Source organism: Schistocerca serialis, chromosome 2 (assembly GCF_023864345.2).
Source record: "Schistocerca serialis cubense isolate TAMUIC-IGC-003099 chromosome 2, iqSchSeri2.2, whole genome shotgun sequence".
NCBI classification, from domain to species: Eukaryota; Metazoa; Arthropoda; class Insecta; order Orthoptera; family Acrididae; genus Schistocerca; species Schistocerca serialis.
The window spans coordinates 954,305,864-954,325,788 of record NC_064639.1 but is presented as its reverse complement, the minus strand read 5'-3'; the positions used below and the strand labels follow the sequence as shown (position 1 = coordinate 954,325,788).

Genomic DNA, 19,925 nt, shown 5'->3' with positions numbered 1-19,925 from the left:
GATGGGAAACAATAGATACAGGGAATCGTTCCAGACAGTGTTTGAGAAGACAGAACACGGGTGCATAGTGGATCAATGCTGAAGCCTGAGCAAAATGCTCAGTCATAAGAGTTTGAGCTGGTGAGGATAATACCATTTAGGGAAATTCCTGGGACACCTGTTGGAGGACAGCGACCACATATGTGCCTGATCTTTGCCCGTACCTGCGAAGAGGGAGTATGCAGCCCTACGGTAGTGACATATTGTTCCCAACAAATCTGTTCCTAACATTTAATTAGATACCAGGGCCAGGCACGAAGCCATTTAAAGGCCAGGAAGTGGTCAAGAGAGGGATGCCATTTGTAGCTTTGGAAGGCATGATGGTGGTCTTTACCAACCATAGAAATTTCAGGGGTCCACCAAAGGATAGTCTTCCATCGGGTAGATACCGAGGAAGAGGGAACTGCTGAAGCAGCTGCTGAAAGGTTGGCATCAGTCAAACTCTGTACGAAGTCATCAAAGCGGCCATATGGTGGAGTGATTTGGATGGCAGCCAAAGAAAAACATCCCATTCCACACTAATAAAGGCCCACCTGGAAGGGCATCCGGGTGATTTATGCTGAAGAAAAGATAAGACAATTGGAAAATGATTGCTGTCACACAAATCATCATGAACTTCTCATTGAATGGAGGGGAGGAATTGTGGGCTACAAAGGGAAAGATCAATAGCTGAGAAAGTTTACCAACTTGCTGCATGCTGCACATGAAAAATAGGTCCGCAACTTGTCTTATAATTGAAATAAATAGTTGTAGCTCCATCACAAGTTGTATTGTGAAGTATTTATTTTTTTTTCCTTGATGGTGACTAGTTTCGGACACTTGTGTCCACTTTCAAACCATCCGTAAGTGTGACAAATACAGGCAACAGCCCATGTGCAGAAACTGCCCCTGAGGTGATGAAAGCGGTCCTATGGCCAGCTCAACAACAGTCAGTCATAGTACCACCTTGATCACTGCAGGGCATTTCTGTACGTGGATTATTGCCTGTATTTGTCACACTTACGGATAATTTGAAAGTGGACACAGGTGTCCGAAGCTAGTCACCATCAAGAAATAAAAAAAAAAGATAGTATTCAATTCAACTTATGACAGAGCTAAACCACTTATTTCAAGCTAAAGAAGTGCCATGTGCCATACTGAAGTATGTGGGAGCTTCAGTCTCGTTGAGGCAGAGATCATGCTCTGCCAGCAGCACCACCACACAGAGGGTTCTGATAAGTGAAAGTTAGAAGCACTGATGCCCAGTTTTGATTTGATCTCGAAGGTAACATTTCCAATAAGAATAGAATGAGATAGTGCAATAGTGACTGCTAATTTACTTTTAAATTGAACTATCTTTCATGAAATAGATGTCAGACACATAATAAATGTTTTATCTAAACAAAATTATCAAATGGCAGTAATAAAGCAAATTCAGTTTAACTACGGAGGGAATAGCACAATTTTACAGAATCATAAATGCTGACTTAGTTGCACTATTTATGGACAATTTACAGAATAAAATATGGAAATAGGTTTCCTTGGAAACACAGAAGATGAGAAATTACAATAGATCTGGGACAACTACAATGGAAGTGTAGAGAAAGTGTGGCTAATATCTGGATCTTCTGCAGCATGAGAGAGCTTAACTGATTACAGGACAAGCCCTAATCGAGACTTAAAGATGTACTACAAGTAGTATTGAAAACGTAGTCATCATTTTATCAAAATGGTGAAAAGCACATACTATACATGCTAAAATTCAATATTCCAAGAACAAAGAAAAGGAAATGTTGAGAATTATAAGGAATGAAACTAATAATCTCAGTAAGGCAGATGATAATTCACTCCCTGATGACAACAGTAGTGACAAAGATAATATTAAACTCACATTATTGACCACTAATTTCAATAAACTCTTCCAGACAGCAGCTGAAAAAAAGGGGAAAAAAGGAACCCTTGAAAGTTTACTTAGCCTGGCACTGCATACACAATCCCCAAATAACAGTTCAGCCAAATCATCTGTTAGGTAATTGTTGAGGATTTCAGGGCCACTTGTTGATGCACTGCCTATTGGCTTCCATCTCACAATTTTCACCAAATGTCTGTTCAATGAATTTCTTGATGTTTAGTCTGCACAAGTGGCTGGCACTGTCTTAGGTTCACCCTCCATTGATGATGGTACACTGGCATCAAGCCTATGGCTGGAGATTATATGTACCTGTGCACACCATTGCCTCAGGGCTTTTCCCTGGCCATTACAGCTGTGGTTCCTCCCTGTTACCTGCAACAGTTGTTCGCTGCAGTAAGAGAATCCAGGGTCATTGAAATTTACACTGTCAATTTCTCGACATCAGCTGTATAGGTATAGATCTACTACAAATAGTGATATATGAGTATCTGTGCCAGATCGGGACTCGAACCCACATTTCCCACTCATCGTGAGCAGTCATGTTAGCCATTTCAACCATCCATGCATGTTCCATGGAACAACCCAAACTTTCACATGTCACACTTTCTACATCCTTCTATCACAATCCAGTAAATTCATAACCTTATGCTCGCAACATTAGTTGGATTCCTGCACAAAGAGGAGAAGACAAGAAGGAATTGAGACCAATGTTGCTGCTGTTGTGTGGCTGTCTTAGCTTGTAATAAATTGTACAACTGGGATTGAGTGCAGGTCCAGCACAGATTTTCACATGTCACTACTGACTAATAGATCTTTACCAAATACAGCTGACGTCAATGCATTTGCAGTCAATGAATAAACTTCAAAGTATATCATGGAGCTGTGGCTTGCCAACAGTGTCTGTTCTTTCAAACATGCACGTAAGTAATCCAGGATCTGTTTACTTGAGGCTTTCTTCTTTCTTGTTGAAACTATGCATGTTGTCCTTAAATGCTCCTGGTTCATCGACTTTCACCAACTACTGAAACACTTGGCCCCTCTGCTACAACCACAATTGGGAAAGGACAAAAGATACATACAAGACTAGGGACATTTCATTCAGAAACTGAAGAAACTAAAACTTGGACCAAATGACACTGGTCAGCTTTGAGATTATTTTTTTTTATAAAAATGCTATCCAGTGACTATCTGGAGCATATCAGTTCCCTTTCCTAAGCTCTTTCATGCATGTCTTACCATGAACTACTTTATCTAGAATGGCTATTTCTACGAGCAGCTGGAATGTGTCGTTATGGGTATTCAACTCAGTTCAGTGGTTACCAATCTCTTTGTGGAGCGATCACAGAGTTAATGACCAGAGGAAAGTTCACAGATGTTTGCACGACATTTACCTATAATCTCTGGCCACTGGCTCAACTCCTGACTGCTCCAGCAATGATGGTTGAACCTCTGAAATTCGGGCCACTTGTGCTGCAAAATCGTTCAACAAAAGTCCCCTGAAGAACCCAAGACAGAAGCCAACAGGCAATACGTTATCTCTTAGGAACATCATTAGTTCACTAAAGGAAGCAGTGATTATTAAAAAGCAATGCTTTTCTGGCTATGATGGTATTTCAATCCGAATAGTACAATATTGGCCTTACTTAGTGGCATCCTGTATTGGATCATCTTTGTAAATGATCAATGAGACAAGGAATACTTCCTGAAAGACTGAAGCACAAGATACTAGTAACCATTTATTGAAGTGAGTGACCTGTACTGTGACCTGTACTGTTGGTAGCCCTGCACCTGCTATACAGACGTCTGAGTCACAGCTCTCGTACAAGGTAAGTAATTTAAGTAGTAATAAACTGTTTTTACCACTTTAAAAATTAATTTATTAGGTTAATTATAGTGCTCTTCAAGCGTACCATTAAAGGTTTTTGTCTTACTCGCGATTTTCACAGTAATCACGTAAAGTTCGTTTTGTTTACATATCGCGGCCAGGCCGAACTTTTGAGCTTTCAGATGAAACTTCATACTGCAATTTTAAGTGCATTTACTGATAGCTTAGTGTGCTAAATACGTTTGCTGCCCCTTTATATCTGTAGAGTATCGTCATCTCTTAAGTAATTTCCAGTAAAAAACTTCTGAACCACTGTTTACATAGTCGCGAGTAGGCCTAATTTTTCATACACGTATTTTCATTGTTTTCCGGTAACTTAATTGTCTTTCTGTCACTAAAATCGATTTGTACCATGAGTGTAAAGTGCCTGACATGCCGTAGAATCGTTAGCTCCGGGGTCTGGTGTGATGGATGTAGTAATATTTTTCATTGGGGCGATTGTAGTGGCGTGGGAATTGGGAAAATGAGCGAGACTCATCAGTGGTTCTGTAGGCTATGCAGTAGAGATAGAAAGATTGTGGAACAGGAGGGGGAAACTGCTGCCCTTCAGGCTGAGTTAGATGAGGATAGGCGAGAACTGAGCAGGTTAAGGGGGGAGAAGGGTAAACAGGGGTGGGTAGTGGCAACAGGCATAAGGAACAGGCCAAGAAATTCTTCTGACAGCTTTGTTATTAATGTACAAAATAGGTTTGACCTGTTGCCTCAGTCAGAAACTGATGAGCCTCTCACAGAAGTAGATGTAGACAGGGCTCAACAAGCTTTCAGCAGCAAATTGAATAAGAATGTAGGGAAGTATGCAAAGAGAAAGAAAGTCTTGTTGCTACGTAGTTCGCATGCTAGGGGTGTGGGCCAACTTCTGCAGGATGAATTAGGGTCAGAATACCAGGTCACAAGTTTTTTCAAACCTAGTGCTGGACTGGGGCAGGTTACAGAGGATTTACGTTCACTATGTAGAGGCTTTACTAAGGAAGATACCGTGGTTACTGTGGGTCGGCCGGGCAACAGTATTGACAGAGATCCGGGGTACAGCGTAGAGTGTGACCTGGCAAAGATTGCATCAACATCGAGTCATACCAGTGTTGGGTTTGTGTCGGTTCTGGAGCGCCACGACCGACCTCATTTGAGCTCTTTTGTCAGGAGAGTTAATTTGGAGTTGGAACGGCTACTTGGATCTGGTGCAGGGTCACACATTGGTGTGGTTCCTGTTGATTCACTCTGTAGGTGGGATTATATATAGACATGGCCTACACCTCAACAAGAAAGGGAAGGGTAAACTGGCTGGGCCGATAGCAGGAAATTTAAAGGGGGGAGGAACTACCTCTCATGGTGGAAACTCTTCTTTAGTGTAAGATCAGTGTCCAGTGGGAAACTCAGCCAGGCAGGTACTAAAGATGTTAAAAAAGTTAAAGATACACACAAAAGTAAAGTGAAAAATAATGTTAGTATATTTCATCAAAATATTGGGGGGTTGAAGAATAAAATTGATGAGCTTCTGCTTTGTTTAGAAGATATAGAAACTGAGAATGTAGTAGATGTACTATGCCTGTCTGAGCATCACATTGTCACTGATATGCAAAAGGTTAGCATCAATGGGTACAAATTAGCTGCACATGTAAGTAGAGATAATATGATGAGAGGAGGAATTGCCATATATGTCAAAAGCTTCCACAGTGTAAAAAATTTAGAAACTAAAAAATTTTGTGTAGAGCAACACATGGAAGCATGTGCCACTGAACTTAAACTAAATTATGGCACTTTCATAATTGTAACAGTGTATAGGTCCCCCTCAGGGAATTTCCAGCTATTTCTAGAAAACTTGGATGCTTTGTTGCGCTATCTGTCAGACAGGGGGAAGCAAATTATCATTTGTGGGGATTTCAATGTTGATTCCCTGAAAGAGTGTAATAGGAAGAATGACCTTTAGTATTACTCAATTCTTTCAATTTGAGCTCCGTCATTGATTTTCCTACTCGGATAACAAAGAACAGCAGTACATTGATAGATAACTTTTTTATAGACCAAGATAAGTTTAAAGACATAAATGTTTATCCTGTTGAGAATGGTCTTTCAGATCATGGTGCACAGCTAGTTACAGTACATGACATAGCTCCATGCAGTATATCAAATCAGACTTTCAAAGCAGTGCGTTCAATTAACAATATAAATATTGCAAACTTTAGGAAGCAAACTTGAAATATAACTTATTTCACGATACATTTTTAAGGGTATTTGAAAATTGTTTTCCCAAGAAAATAGTTAAACATAATTCCAAGAAAACATATAAAAAACCTTGGCTAACTAAAGGAATAAGAATATCTTGCAACCATAAAAGAGAACTGTATCTAACAGCAAGAGGGAGTACTGACCCCGAAATTGTTCAATATTATAAAAACTATTGTGCGGTACTAAGAAAAGTTATTAAAAAGTCCAGAAGCATGTGTATCATGTCTGAGATCAGTAACTCTGATAATAAAATTAAAGCAATTTGGAATATTATTGAAAGGGAAAGAGGGCAACCAAGAGCACAGGAAGACTTTAGTGCCATAAAAACTGAATGACAAGTGTACTAACAAACAACCAGAAATTGAAAATATTTTCAATAATCATTTTTTAAATGTTGTGGAGAAAATATGATCTAGATCTTCACTAGAAGAGGCAAGGCTACTAATAGAAGAGGCCGCACCTGTGCAGTTTGAAACAACTGTAATTTTACCAACCTCTCCCTCTGAAATCAGTATAATAATAAACTCACTGAAAAGTAAAAGCTCTTACGGAATTGATGGCATTTCCAGCAAGGTACTTAAAGCTTGTTCCCCACAGATAAGTAGGATTCTCAGCCACGTATGTAATAGCTCTTTGGAGCAGGGCGTTTTCCCCAATAGACTGAAATATGCCATTGTAAAACCATTGCACGTCGGATGTCAACAACTACCGCCCAATCTCTCTTCTGACAGCTCTATCAAAAATTTTTGAGAAAGTAATGCATTCAAGAGTAGCCTCCCATATTTGTAAAAATAAAGTACTAACAAAATGTCAGTTTGGTTTTCAGAAAGGCTTTTCAACAGAAAATGCCATATACACTTTCACTGATCAAATATTAAATGCTCTGAATAACCGGACATCACCCATTGGTATTTTTTGTGATCTCTCAAATGCCTTTGATTGTGTAAATCATGGAATTCTTTTAGATAAGCTAAATCATTATGTGTTGTTTAAAGCTTTCCCGGCGTACTACAGCAGTACTACTACAGTGGCCTTCACCTGAAGATGGCCAGAAGACTCTGCGCCGAAATATCGTGGCAGGAAGTTACTGATATCCGGCAGTTCTCCCGTGTTTTTATGGAATAAATCATTATGGTTTGAGGGGGACAGTGCACAAATGGTTTAATTCATACTTAACTGGAAGAATGCAGAAAGTTGAAATAAGTGATTCATGTAATGTTAAAACAACAGCTGATTCCTCAAACTGGGGGGCTATTAAGTACAGGGTCCCACAGGGTACGGTTTTAGGTCCTTTATTGTTCTTGATATACATTAATGACTTACCATTCCACATTAATGAAGATGCAAAGTTAGTTCTTTTTGCTGATGATACAAGTATAGTAATAACATCCAAAAACCAAGAACTAAGTGATGTAATTGTAAATGATGTTTTTCACAAAATTATTAAGTGGTTCTCAGAAAACGGACTCTCTTTAAATTTTGATAAAACACAGTATATACAGTTCCGTACAGTAAATGGCACAACTCCAGTAATAAATATAGACTTTGAACAGAAGTCTGTAGCTAAGGTAGTATTTTCAAAATTTTTAGGTGTGTCCATTGATGAGAGGTTAAACTGGAAGCAACACATTGATGGTCTGCTGAAACGTCTGAGTTCAGCTATGTATGCTATTAGGGTTATTGCAAATTTTGGTGATAAGAATCTCAGTAAATTAGCTTACTATGCCTACTTTCATTCACGGCTTTCGTATGGCATCATATTCTGGGGTAATTCATCGTTGAGTAGAAAAGTATTCATTGCTCAAAAACGTGTAATCAGAATAATTGCTGGAGCCCACCCATGATCATCCTGCAGACATCTATTTAAGGATCTAGGGATCCTCACAGTAACCTCACAGTATATATATTCACTTATGAAATTCGTTGTTAATAATCCAACCCAGTTCAAAAGTAATAGCAGTGTACATAGCTATAACCAGGAGAAAGGATGATCTTCACTATGCAAGGTTAAATCTGACTTTGGCACAGAAAGGGGTGAATTATGCTGCCACATAAGTCTTTGGTCATCAAAAGCCTGACAGATAGCCAACTAATATTTAAAAATAAATTAAAAGAATTTCTAGATGACAAACTCCTTCTACTTAATGGCTGAATTTTTAGATACAAATTAAGGGGAAAAAAACAACTTAAACATTTGTGTCATGCAATATTTTGTGTAATGTAATATCTTGTACAGACATCTTTTATTAACCTGACACGTTCCACATCATTACGAAGTGTCGTATTCATGATCTATGGAACAAGTATTAATCTAATCTAATCTAGAACATCTCTATCTTTCCTGTGTTCTTAAAAACTTTTGAGAAGGTAGCTTACAACAGAATAAAAAATTGCCTTTCTGAGAATAACCTTTTAAAAACGGCTCAGTCAGGCTTCCATAAAGGCTTCTTTACTAAGAAAACAATATATAATGTCACACACTCAGAATTAGACAAGTAAAATTATCCGAGGTTTTGTCAATGCCTTCAAACAATATATAATGTCACACTCTCAGAGTTAGACAAATAAAATTATCTGAGGTCTTGTCAATGCCTTCAACTGTGTAAATCATAAAATTGTACTAGGGACAGTACAACAGTATGACATTTAAGACATTCCTCTTGTGTGGCGATAGTTAAGAACAACAGAAAACAGAGATTCCCATTAACAAATTATATGATGATACAATAGTAATGAGATTACATTCAGAGTGGTGAAACACAAAAACATGATGTTCTACAATGTTTGGTCCTTGGGCCACTCCTGTTCTTGCCCTACATACATGAATTATCTGCAACACTGGGCAGCTCTTCAAAATTGTGATGTCAGCTGATCACACAAATATACCGATGAAAGACTCACATACATCCACACCACACACTGCCAGGAGAACAATGGCAATGGTCTACAAATTGTCCACAGTAAATGGTACAGCCATTAATCTTACAACTCACGTTACACAATTCTATATGAATAAAAATAAAGACATGAGACTTCCCAAAAACAAAAATAACTTACATGTGGCAAAAGTAGAGATCAATGGACACATGCTGGGCATCCAGAATATGAATAAATTAATCAAAAAGATCAATAATGGAAATTCCTGGGTGGAGAAATATATAACATAAGGGAAAGGAAACCACTCACCTATAGTAGGTCAAAGTATGGAGCACAGTAACACACAAACACTTAACAGAAAACAGCATGTGTTACTGTGCTCCACACACTGATCTGCTCAATTCACCCCTGGCATAACTCCCTTTTAAAATATTGGTGTTACAAAAAGATATCTGTGTCGCATTCTGCTTTGGGCAACAACTTCTACCCTGAATGATGGTATAAACTTTGTTAAAAAGATAGCCACACTGGAAATTGTAACTTAAATTTTTAATTGTATTTTGAGTGTTGCTGTAGCTACTCAGCTCATTAGTTAGCTAGTGTTTTGGCCTGTAAAAAGCATTTTCAATTGTGCTGCTGTATCAGCATAGTCTTACTAAGGAAGCGCTTTTGAATATTCTGGAGAACTCAGATATTGAATCAGTTATCAGAGTCAGATGGGGATTTTCTGCCACTGACGATGATGAAGAGGCGGAGAAGATGCCATTAGTAGATGTCTTCCTGTTTCAAATCTTTCCCCAAATTATTCCGAGAACTCAACTGGTGCAGTGAGGTACATGGCTAGAGATGGACTAAAGTACATGATCACTAACACACCATTGCCTGCTTTGAATGTCCTGAAGGAGAGATGAGGGTTCACTGCACTAGTCTACCACCGAGTGGGTGACTTCGTAATCAGTGCCTTCTGATTTCTTTTTGACAAACTGATGCTGCTTATCATTAAAAGCTCAGAATACAATGCCCAGAATGAAATGAAAAATGGCACCTGGACAGTGTTGTTGGAGGAATTAAGGCAATGATTAGTACCACTTATGCCAGATGTGCTTTTCTGTACTATAGGTGTTACCTTGGATGACATTTGTTCACGTTCTTGGGGCCTTAATTTTATCAGGGATAAAATGGCAAGAGACAGATTCTGAACTGATCAGATTACTTGCCACTCCAGTGGGGTGCGCGCTGATATAAAACTTCCTAGAAGATTAAAACTGTGAGCCGGGCCAAGATTCGAACTCGGGACCTTTGCCTTTTGCTACAGACTGAAAATCTCATTCTGGAAACATCCCCAAGCTGTGGCTAAGCCATGTCTGTGCAACATCCTTTCTTCCAGGAGTGCTAGTTCTGCATGTTTCACAGAAGAGCTTCTGTAAAGTTTGGAAGGTATGTAAGAGACGAGATACTGGCAGAACTGAAGCTGTGAGGATGGGTCATAAGCCGTGCTTGGGTAACTCAGCTGGTAGAAGACTTGCCCGTGAAAGGCAAAGGTCCCAAGTTTGAGTCTCAGTCTGCCAAACAGTTTTCATATGCCAGGATGTTTCATATCAGTACACACTCCGCTGCAAAGTGAAAATCTCATTCTGATTTAGCAGTTACTCCCAAACAAAGCCTAGAGCAGATTTACAAACCTGACAAATGTGGCATCCAAGTACAACTGTAATACTTTCTTGGGCCTTGGCAAGAATGAAATTGACCAGACAACCAGCCACTGGGACACAATGTCAGTTTTTGCCTCATTGATTCATTTATAAATAAAAGGAATAGACAAAAGACAACTTTTTCACATCCCTTCAGCTTGCTAAGAAACTTCAATAGAAGAGAACTTTCATAGTGAGAATATGAACACGATTTGCTGAGGAATCTCCAAATGCATGAGCAATTCTCACATTACAAAATTGTTAAGGCTTTCGTGGCCACTTGTTGAAAAACTGCCTATTGACTTCTGTCTCGGGTTCTTCGGCCGACGTTCATCTAATGATTTTTCTGATGTTTCGCCAGCACGAGTGGCTGGCATTGTCAAAGCTTCACCCTCCATTGCCGGTGGTGAACTGGAGGGCAATGGAGGGTGAAGCTTTGACAATGCCAGCCACTCGGGCTGGCGAAACGTCAGAAAAAATCATTAGATGAACGTTGGCCGAAGAACCCAAGACAGAAGCCAATAGGCAGTTTGTCAATTCTCACATTCCATCACCTCACTGGAAAAAAAGAAGAAAAATAATAATAACCCATAGTGCACCCTGACAGTGTACTAAAGAAAGGAGAATAAGAATGTCACAACTATCAGCACACTACATCCTGAAGAAGCAATGAGTGAAGAAGGGAAGAAGAAAATAGAAACTGTTATCCTCTATAACATCACAAAGTATGGTTCCGATCATGTTGATCAAATTATTCATAATTATGCAACTAAAATTACTCACAGAAGATGGTTGATGCATGTCTTTTAACAGTGCCCTAGATGTGGCACTAATAAATGCATGGATTATCTGTAATCAATTATTAAAAAATAATCTGAAGAGAAATGTTTCACTCTGCAGCTGGTAAATAAATGGGAAACAACAAAGAGCAAAACAGGAGCAATAAGTCAGTTGAGGGCCGGACGAAAACAAAAAAGTGGAAGTGTCGAATTGGAATGTGCAAAGGAAACAAGAATGAGAAATGCAAAAAATCTGGCTTTGCAAAATGTGTACAAAAAGTAACATTAATCTGCCCAAAGTGCAATTTCAATGTTTGTTTCAAAATAATGGAAATAAATTAAGAAATTTCAGGAACTCAAGAAACAGGCTGCATTTCGGGGATATGCAATGTGTTGTACCCAAAACAGTAATCTAAAGGTGTTAGAACTCTGAGGTACAGCTTGAGTGAAATGTGTACAACATACAAATGAATGGAAAAAAAGGCCTTACTTTAACCATCTCGTGGATTTTTATGCACTAGCTGGTCAAATGACCCCTTACCGCTGCTGTTTGCCCACTTTTACAATTTTGAGAAAAACACATCAATATATTCTGGGGGGAACTCATCTCTGGGAAACAACAAAAGGATGCCGTCAGAATAATATGTGATGCTCACCCACAACTCTGTTGCAGACAACTATGTAGACGTAGTTACTTCAACTAGAACATCAAATTACATATTTTCTTCCATTAAATTTGCTGTCAATAGCCCATTAGAGTCCAGAAAAAAAATGATGATGTGCACAACTGCAGCTCTAGACAAAAAAGACTTATTCTTCTTAAACTGACTTCAGCGTAGAAAGGAGTTAATAATCCCACTGCCAAAAATCTTTGATTATATAACCACTGATTAGATGTTTGGCAGTGAAGCTAAATTTGAAAATGAGCTAAAAAGTTCCTTCTGGGGACCTCCTTCAGAAGCATTACATACATGTCTCTGTTATTAAACTAAATATTATTTTAATTATGTGGACTCATCTGTGAATGGTCATCTCATTGGCCATATTTATTAGGTGTAGTCAAAGTTTTAATGATCACATCTCAAAAAATTTCAAATTATGACCTTCAAATTTGGTGGTGGTGGTGTGAGTCCATCTTTACATGTTCACCTTTCGTGTAACATTTTTCCCAACTTTTGGATGACTCGGGATAATTTTGTTGTAGAGGTCTGTATCTTGGCTGTATACAAAACATTCTGCCTCAAAAATCACCTTGTAATCATTTAGAATTGCCTACTACACAATGATTTCTTCTTCCAAAAAGGAGGAAATAGTCACTGGGTGTCCTGTCATGAGAATACAGGTGCTGAGGCAAAATTTGATAGCCCAAAGAAGCAGCATGTGTGACTGTGCCCTGTGCAGAATAAGCTGGAGTACTACCATGGAGCAAAAACACCTCTTCAACAGCTTTTCGTGACACTTGACCTTAACAGTCTCCCGTAACCTAAAAAGAAATTTCAGCAGTATACTCCTGTGACAATTTGCCCCATATAAGGGTAAAAATAACAAAGGACGTCCCATAGGGTTCAATTCTGTGTCCACTCCTATTCCTTATATATGTGAATGACCTTCCACTTACCATTCAACAAGTAAAATTGGCACTTTTTGCAGATGACACTAGTGTTATAATAAATCCTATTACAGAAAAAGCAGCATGAGAGTTAGTAAATGATATTTTCTAAATACGAGGGCAGTTCAATAAGTAATGCAACACATTTTTTTTCTCGGCCAATTTTGGTTGAAAAAACCGGAAATTTCTTGTGGAATATTTTCAAACATTCTCGCTTCGTCTCGTATAGTTTCATTGACTTCTGACAGGTGGCAGCGCTGTACAGAGCTGTTAAAATGGCGTCTGTAACGGATGTGCGTTGCAAACAACGGGCAGTGATCGAGTTTCTTTTGGCGGAAAACCAGGGCATCTCAGATATTCATAGGCACTTGCAGAATGTCTACGGTGATCTGGCAGTGGACAAAAGCACGGTGAGTCATTGGGCAAAGCGTGTGTCATCATCGCCGCAAGGTCAAGCAAGACTCTGATCTCCCGCGTGCGGGCCGGCCGTGCACAGCTGTGACTCCTGCAATGGCGGAGTGTGCGAACACAGTCGTTCGAGATGATCGACGGATCACCATCAAACAACTCGGTGCTCAACTTGACATCTCTGTTGGTAGTGCTGTCACAATTGTTCACCAGTTGGGATATTCAAAGGTTTGTTCTCGCTGGGTCCCTCGTTGTCTAACCGAACACCATAAAGAGCAAAGGAGAACCATCTGTGCGGAATTGCTTGCTCGTCATGTGGCTGAGGGTGACAATTTCTTGTCAAAGATTGTTACAGGCGATGAAACATGGGTTCATCACTTCGAACCTGAAACAAAACGGCAATCAATGGAGTGGCGCCACACCCACTCCCCTACCAAGAAAAAGTTTAAAGCCATACCCTCAGCCGGTAAAGTCATGGTTACAGTCTTCTGGGACGCTGAAGGGGTTATTCTGTTCGATGTCCTTCCCCATGGTCAAACGATTAACTCTGAAGTGTATTGTGCTACTCTTCAGAAATTGAAGAAACGACTTCAGCGTGTTCGTAGGCACAAAAATCTGAACGAACTTCTACTTCTTCATGACAACGCAAGACCTCACACAAGTCTTCGCATCCGAGAGGAGCTCACAAAACTTCAGTGGACTGTTCTTCCTCATGCACCCTACAGCCCCGATCTCGCACCGTCGGATTTCCATATGTTTGGCCCAATGAAGGACGCAATCTGTGGGAGGCACTACGCGGATGATGAAGAAGTTATTGATGCAGTACGACGTTGGCTCCGACATCGACCAGTGGAATGGTACCGTGCAGGCATACAGGCCCTCATTTCAAGGTGGCGTAAGGCCGTAGCATTGAATGGAGATTACGTTGAAAAATAGTGTTGTGTAGCTAAAAGATTGGGGAATAACCTGGTGTATTTCAATGCTGAATAAAACAACCCCTGTTTCAGAAAAAAAATGTGTTGCATTACTTATTGAACTGCCCTCGTAATTAGTAAGAGGTTCTCTGAAAATGGACTCTCACCAAATTTTGAAAATACACACTACAATCAGTGTATAGAGTCATACCAACAACTGATGTAGCACAGGAGCAGGAATCAGTAACTATGGTAGAATGTAATTTTTTGAGGTACATATTAATGAACATTTGAACTGGAAGAAGCATATTACTGAGCTTCTGAAACAAAGAAGCTCAGCTATTTTTGCTTTTTGTATAACCACTAAACTCTGAAACAAACATATCAACCTCCTGACATATTTCACATATTTCAACACAGTACTGTCGAATAGATTAATTTTTTGGCGTAACTCATCACTTAGGAAGTACTGATTGCGCAAAAGTGAGCAGTAAGAATACCGTATTTAACCGAGTATAAGATGACTCTGAATATAAAACTACTCCCATTTTTTTAAAATGCTCCTCAAGAAAAATTTATTTTTAACATATTCTGACTGATCAAAATTACAAACTGTTTCACTGATATAAAGCATTCGCCAAAAAGTTAACGTTATACATATTCTAAACTTATGTCATTTACTGACTGTCTACATTTTGATAATACTGGGGGAAACAAAATAAATAAAAAGAAATGGATACATTAATTTTGCTTACTAACCCTGTGCCAACGGCCTTGCCACAGTGGTAACACCGGTTCCCGTCAAATCACCGAAGTTAAGAGCTGTTGGGCTGGTCTAGCACTTGGATGGGTGACCATCTGGTCTGCCGAGGGCTGTTGGCGAACGGGGTGCACTCACTCCTTGTGAGGCAAACTGAGGAGCTACTTCCAGTGATGCCTGTGGACTGAGGATGACACAGCGGCGGTCAGTACCACTGGGCCTTCCAAGGCCTGTTTGGACTGAATTTAGTGTACTAACACTGTAGTCTGTGTTATCACTATTTTTAATCATCATCATCATCCTAATACGACAGCTGCAAAATTTATATCTTCACTGTCACAAATATCTGGTTGTTTCTTCCAAATATGTTGCTATTTCTGAGGTTGTCGTTTTGGTGGGACCAGAGAACACAGCCTTTTTTTGGAGGGATAGATATCGGATTTCGCTTCTATACTGATGATGTGACGAAGCAAGCTGGAATCTTTTTACTTCCTCTCTTGTTTTGCCATCTGCTTCCTTAAATTCATTTTTTCATTTTTAACTAATTACTATTATCATACGTACGTATAATCTGCATTTTCATAAAGAGAAAGGATGACCCTCAGCTTTAAAGAATATAGCACCAGATCTAATTTTGTGCTTAGTTTTGTGTATGACAACAATTTCCTAATTTATTTTGACTATTTCTAGTTAATATCTTTTGTTATAGGGTGAAATCAGTAATTGTTCTGTGACTTAGATTCTATTGTTGACTTATAAACAAAAATAAATTCTGTATCAGTTATAAACGAACCACTACCATTCTTTTAGTATTTATTTGGCTCTATTTGAAAACGTGTTAGCAGAGCCAGCCCTTAATTAATTCCAAAATAATTACCACATTTGTCAAAAGTATTGTTTGTATAACTATATCTGTTAATTTCATCATTTAAACAAATAACTTGGTCTATCCCTTGTCGTAGAAGAAACTGTTAAAAAGAAGGAATTTTTCTATATATTCAGTTAACTAAATGAGTTATGTTATAATTGTAATTTCTGTAAATGAAACATCGAACAATGTATAGTTTCAGTACCTGTTATGAGGATATATAAAGGCCCAGTTCTTGGTCCCGAGACAGTCAGTCTATGACCGATTTTCAGACGAGAAACCTGTATTGGTTAGAACAACAACAATGCATCAACTTGTATGCTGACATTTGCCTGCAAACTATTAATGAGGCTTATCAAAAGTTAACCAATAGTGAACTGGCCACGTTAGCTGTGTAACATTGGGGGGTTGTGAACAGTGAAAGTAAAGAACTGTTAAATGCAACTGTTAGCTACATATTTACAGTAGTCAGCGTTGAAGACAAAACAAGTGAAATTTAGGCTTGTACAGATGGGAACGAAACTAACTGACAGTGTTACAGTAAATGGTACTCTCCACATTCACGTTATGGTGGCTTGTAAGAGTATTTATGTATGTAGATGTACAGGTAAATGCATATTAGGCATCTAAAGAAGTCATCTGGATTGGCCTGATATGGCTGCTACACTTCTGCTGCTGCCTGAGTTCGGCGGGCTTTATGAATGAGTGTGGGCAGCCACAGAAATCATCAGTTGGCGACATCTGTCATTGCAAGATGTTGAAAACTGATAAATAACTTATTTTCAATTTTTCTACTATCATCTTGAATGTGACACACCAGTCTTCAAGCACCTGGACTTCCACTTCTCTTGGAATTCCCAATTCTTCAGAAAGAGATAGTCTTTGTTCTTCATCATTCAAACTTCTCTGATCACACTGGAAACACCTGTGACATCTCACCACTGCATCATATGATGGTGCATTGTTGCCATACATTTCTACAAACTCTCTGTGGATTACTGCAGCTAAGTTAATAACAGGCAGACCTTATATCCAGTAATTAATATTATGTATAAATCAACTCATTTTGTGTCATTACAACACATCAAGCAAATGACCCGTGGAAGGGAGGGAAGGAAGGAAAATTAGATTTAACATACTGATGATGACAAGGTGGCTAGAGAAGGACCAAAAGTTGGGACTAGGGAAGAATGAGAAAGAAAACTGGCCAATGTCAATTTCAAATAAATTGTGTGATAAACGGTGAGTATAATTTAACTGAGTAATAAATGCATTCTCAGAAGAGCACCTTTATTCTGATTCCCCATAAGAGGGATGTAAAAAAACAGACAAGACATCCTGGCAGCATTTTATGCGACAGTCAACCCTTTGATTGTGTGGAATATAACAATTGAATACTAAAACACTATGCCACTCCTCTTGAAAACATCAACCCTTTGATTGTGTGGAATATAACAATTGAATACTAAAACATTATGCCAATCCTCTTGAAAGCACTGAGTGTCAACTTCATAATAGGCAACAGACAGTCAAAATTACAAGCTGTGCTGCAGTGTAAAACTAAACATAGAATAAGAGAACATAAAATATGCTGTCCCACAAGGGTTTGTATTGGATTCAGTCCTACTCTTAGCTTATGTAGAAGACTATCCAAAGCCTTTAAGAAACTGTTCAAAAGTTGTAGGGTTTGCTGAAGATACAAATATACTAATCAAGAGCCTCAACACACCCAACAGGGTCCATGTGATGGCTGAATAGGGCCATGACTGGTTCACAGCAAATGCTTTGTATTTATCTTACAAGAACTACAACATTACTTCAAATAAACAAAAGTGTTCCCCTGGTTCCAAAAGAATGCATTAATGAATATTGAAACAAAAAATAAAGCAGAATATGTAAAATGTTCTGTGTAGTCAGATAATAAGCTACAATGACTGTTTATAAGCTATCAAATTACTTAGTTTGCATACATTCACGCATTTCTTGACAATCATGGAACCTATCAAGAAGAAGATTATTCTGGGATGTTTAATGATTCAAGATATAGTGACAGAATCTTCTTGGGTGATCAGTTGATTGGTGGCATCATCTTGTCACAAGGTTTCAATGAGTTTCATAACCTGGCAAAGAAGATGGGTACAAAATTCATTGAAATGTTGCGAGAAGATGCCACCACTTGGCTAATCACCTGAAAGGATTTAATCACTGGAATATGCTGACAAAGCCTGCAATCAAGATATACACTGAAAACAGATACATTAAGATGTACATTAACAAAAGAGAAGCAACATTTAGAAACTTAAGCTGTACACCATATTAACAGGAAAGTACCACTACATTGTGCAGTAGCCACCAGAAAGATCGCGGGAGACGCACATCGGCACGGCGCGTCATGGACAGTAGTTGCCGCAAGTAAAGTCCCGTCCACCAGAGGGCACGCGAGAATTCGGCTGCGCCCTCTGCCGGCGGAACAACAACAACTCAGGCAGCACGGGCCGTGCCCAGTCAGTTTTACATCGGGCATGCCTAGCAGACATTCCCGGTCTACACTATGTGAAGTGCGACGGACAACGTGTTTCGTGTTAATACACAACTGGTGGCGAGTAGGGTCGTTCTTTCGTGTGTTGCGTCGCCGTTACGGTTTCGCAGCTTATCCACGGCACGGAGGATTTAGTGCGGGTTTTGGTTGAGCAGCAGATGGAGCTCATGGCAACCATGAAACAAGTACTTCTGGCGTTGCTCTCCACGCAGTCTGCTCCGGCGCCGTTCCCTCCTCCCTTTCCCCTGTATGACGAGACGGCGGAGGATTGGGACGCATATGAACATTGCCTTTGGCAGCATTTCCAGGCATTTCATGTTTCCGATGCAGTGGTATGTCGTGCCCTTTTCTTGTCTTGGATATCTCCCTCACTGTAGCAAGTTTTGCGCCAGCTAACGACATTGCAGGAACCCTCGTCCTTCGCCGCCGCACGCATGTTGTAGCGGCTAGAGTTGAGTTCTATCAATGCAAGAAACAGCCCCATCAGTCTTACCGGGCGTGGGCCGCTACCCTGCACGGTCTTAGTCGCAAGTGTCACTTTGTCACGGTGCAGTCGCGAGAGTCGTATGCCCATGTTATGGTGTGCGACGTCATTGTTCGTTCGGCCCCTGATAGGGAGGTCCAGTACCGAGCCCTGCAGTTGGAAGACCCTTCCCTCGAGGAAGTCTTGTCCATTGCTCAATTGTATGAAGTCTCTCACGCCGCAGGTCAACAGTTGGAAGCGTGGTGCGACGTCAGGGTGGTTCAGGGCAGTGCGGCCGTGTCCACTGCATCCGGGGTGGACAATGTGCGAATGGTACAATCTGGCCATTACGGCCGCTCCCGCATGGCGCGTAAACAGAGTTCCAGCCGCCGGCCCGTTACCGTCCTGTGCGTCGTACTATGTACATCATGATCGGTCAGAGTGTCCCCAGCATTGGGCCGTTTGTCGCAAATGTAATATAAAAGGACACATTGCTAAAGTTTGCCACTCAGCCTCAAAAGACTTGAAGGAAGCAGGTACAGAGGACATGGACGTTGACATTCAGGAAGTTTCATCGGGCCAGGCTCCCGACGCTTCGGCACACAAACTCTTTATCGAGGTGTCAGTTCGGTCGCGCCGATTACAACTGCAAGTAGATACGGGCGCGGCAGTTTCCTTGTTGAACTTCCTCCGACCTTGGGTCGCCCCCGTTGGCACCAGTTTACCAGTGTCTCCGCAGTTATGGTAAACAGTTCATTCCCCTACTGGATCAATTCACTACCGACATTACTTACAAATCAGTCACTCGGCCTCTTACTTTTATTGTTGACAATGATGCGAGCTCCGCTAACCTTTTTGGATTGGATGCCTTTCAAACTTTCGGTTTTTCTATCGCAGACACCATACAGTTGGTCTCCGAAGATGTTCCCTATCAATCATTGGATTCTTTGACCTCTGACTTTAAGGATATCTGGGGCGT

At 40.0% G+C, this 19,925-nt stretch overlaps 1 protein-coding gene and 1 pseudogene across 1 annotated transcript in view; one reads left to right on the top strand and one right to left on the bottom strand.

Annotated features, from left to right (window-relative positions):
- LOC126458332 (WD repeat domain phosphoinositide-interacting protein 3) overlaps window positions 1-19,925 on the bottom strand; it is a 128,516-nt gene that overhangs the window by 33,481 nt on the left and 75,110 nt on the right. The window lies entirely within an intron of this gene.
- LOC126458950 (5S ribosomal RNA) lies at window positions 15,081-15,198 on the top strand (annotated as a pseudogene).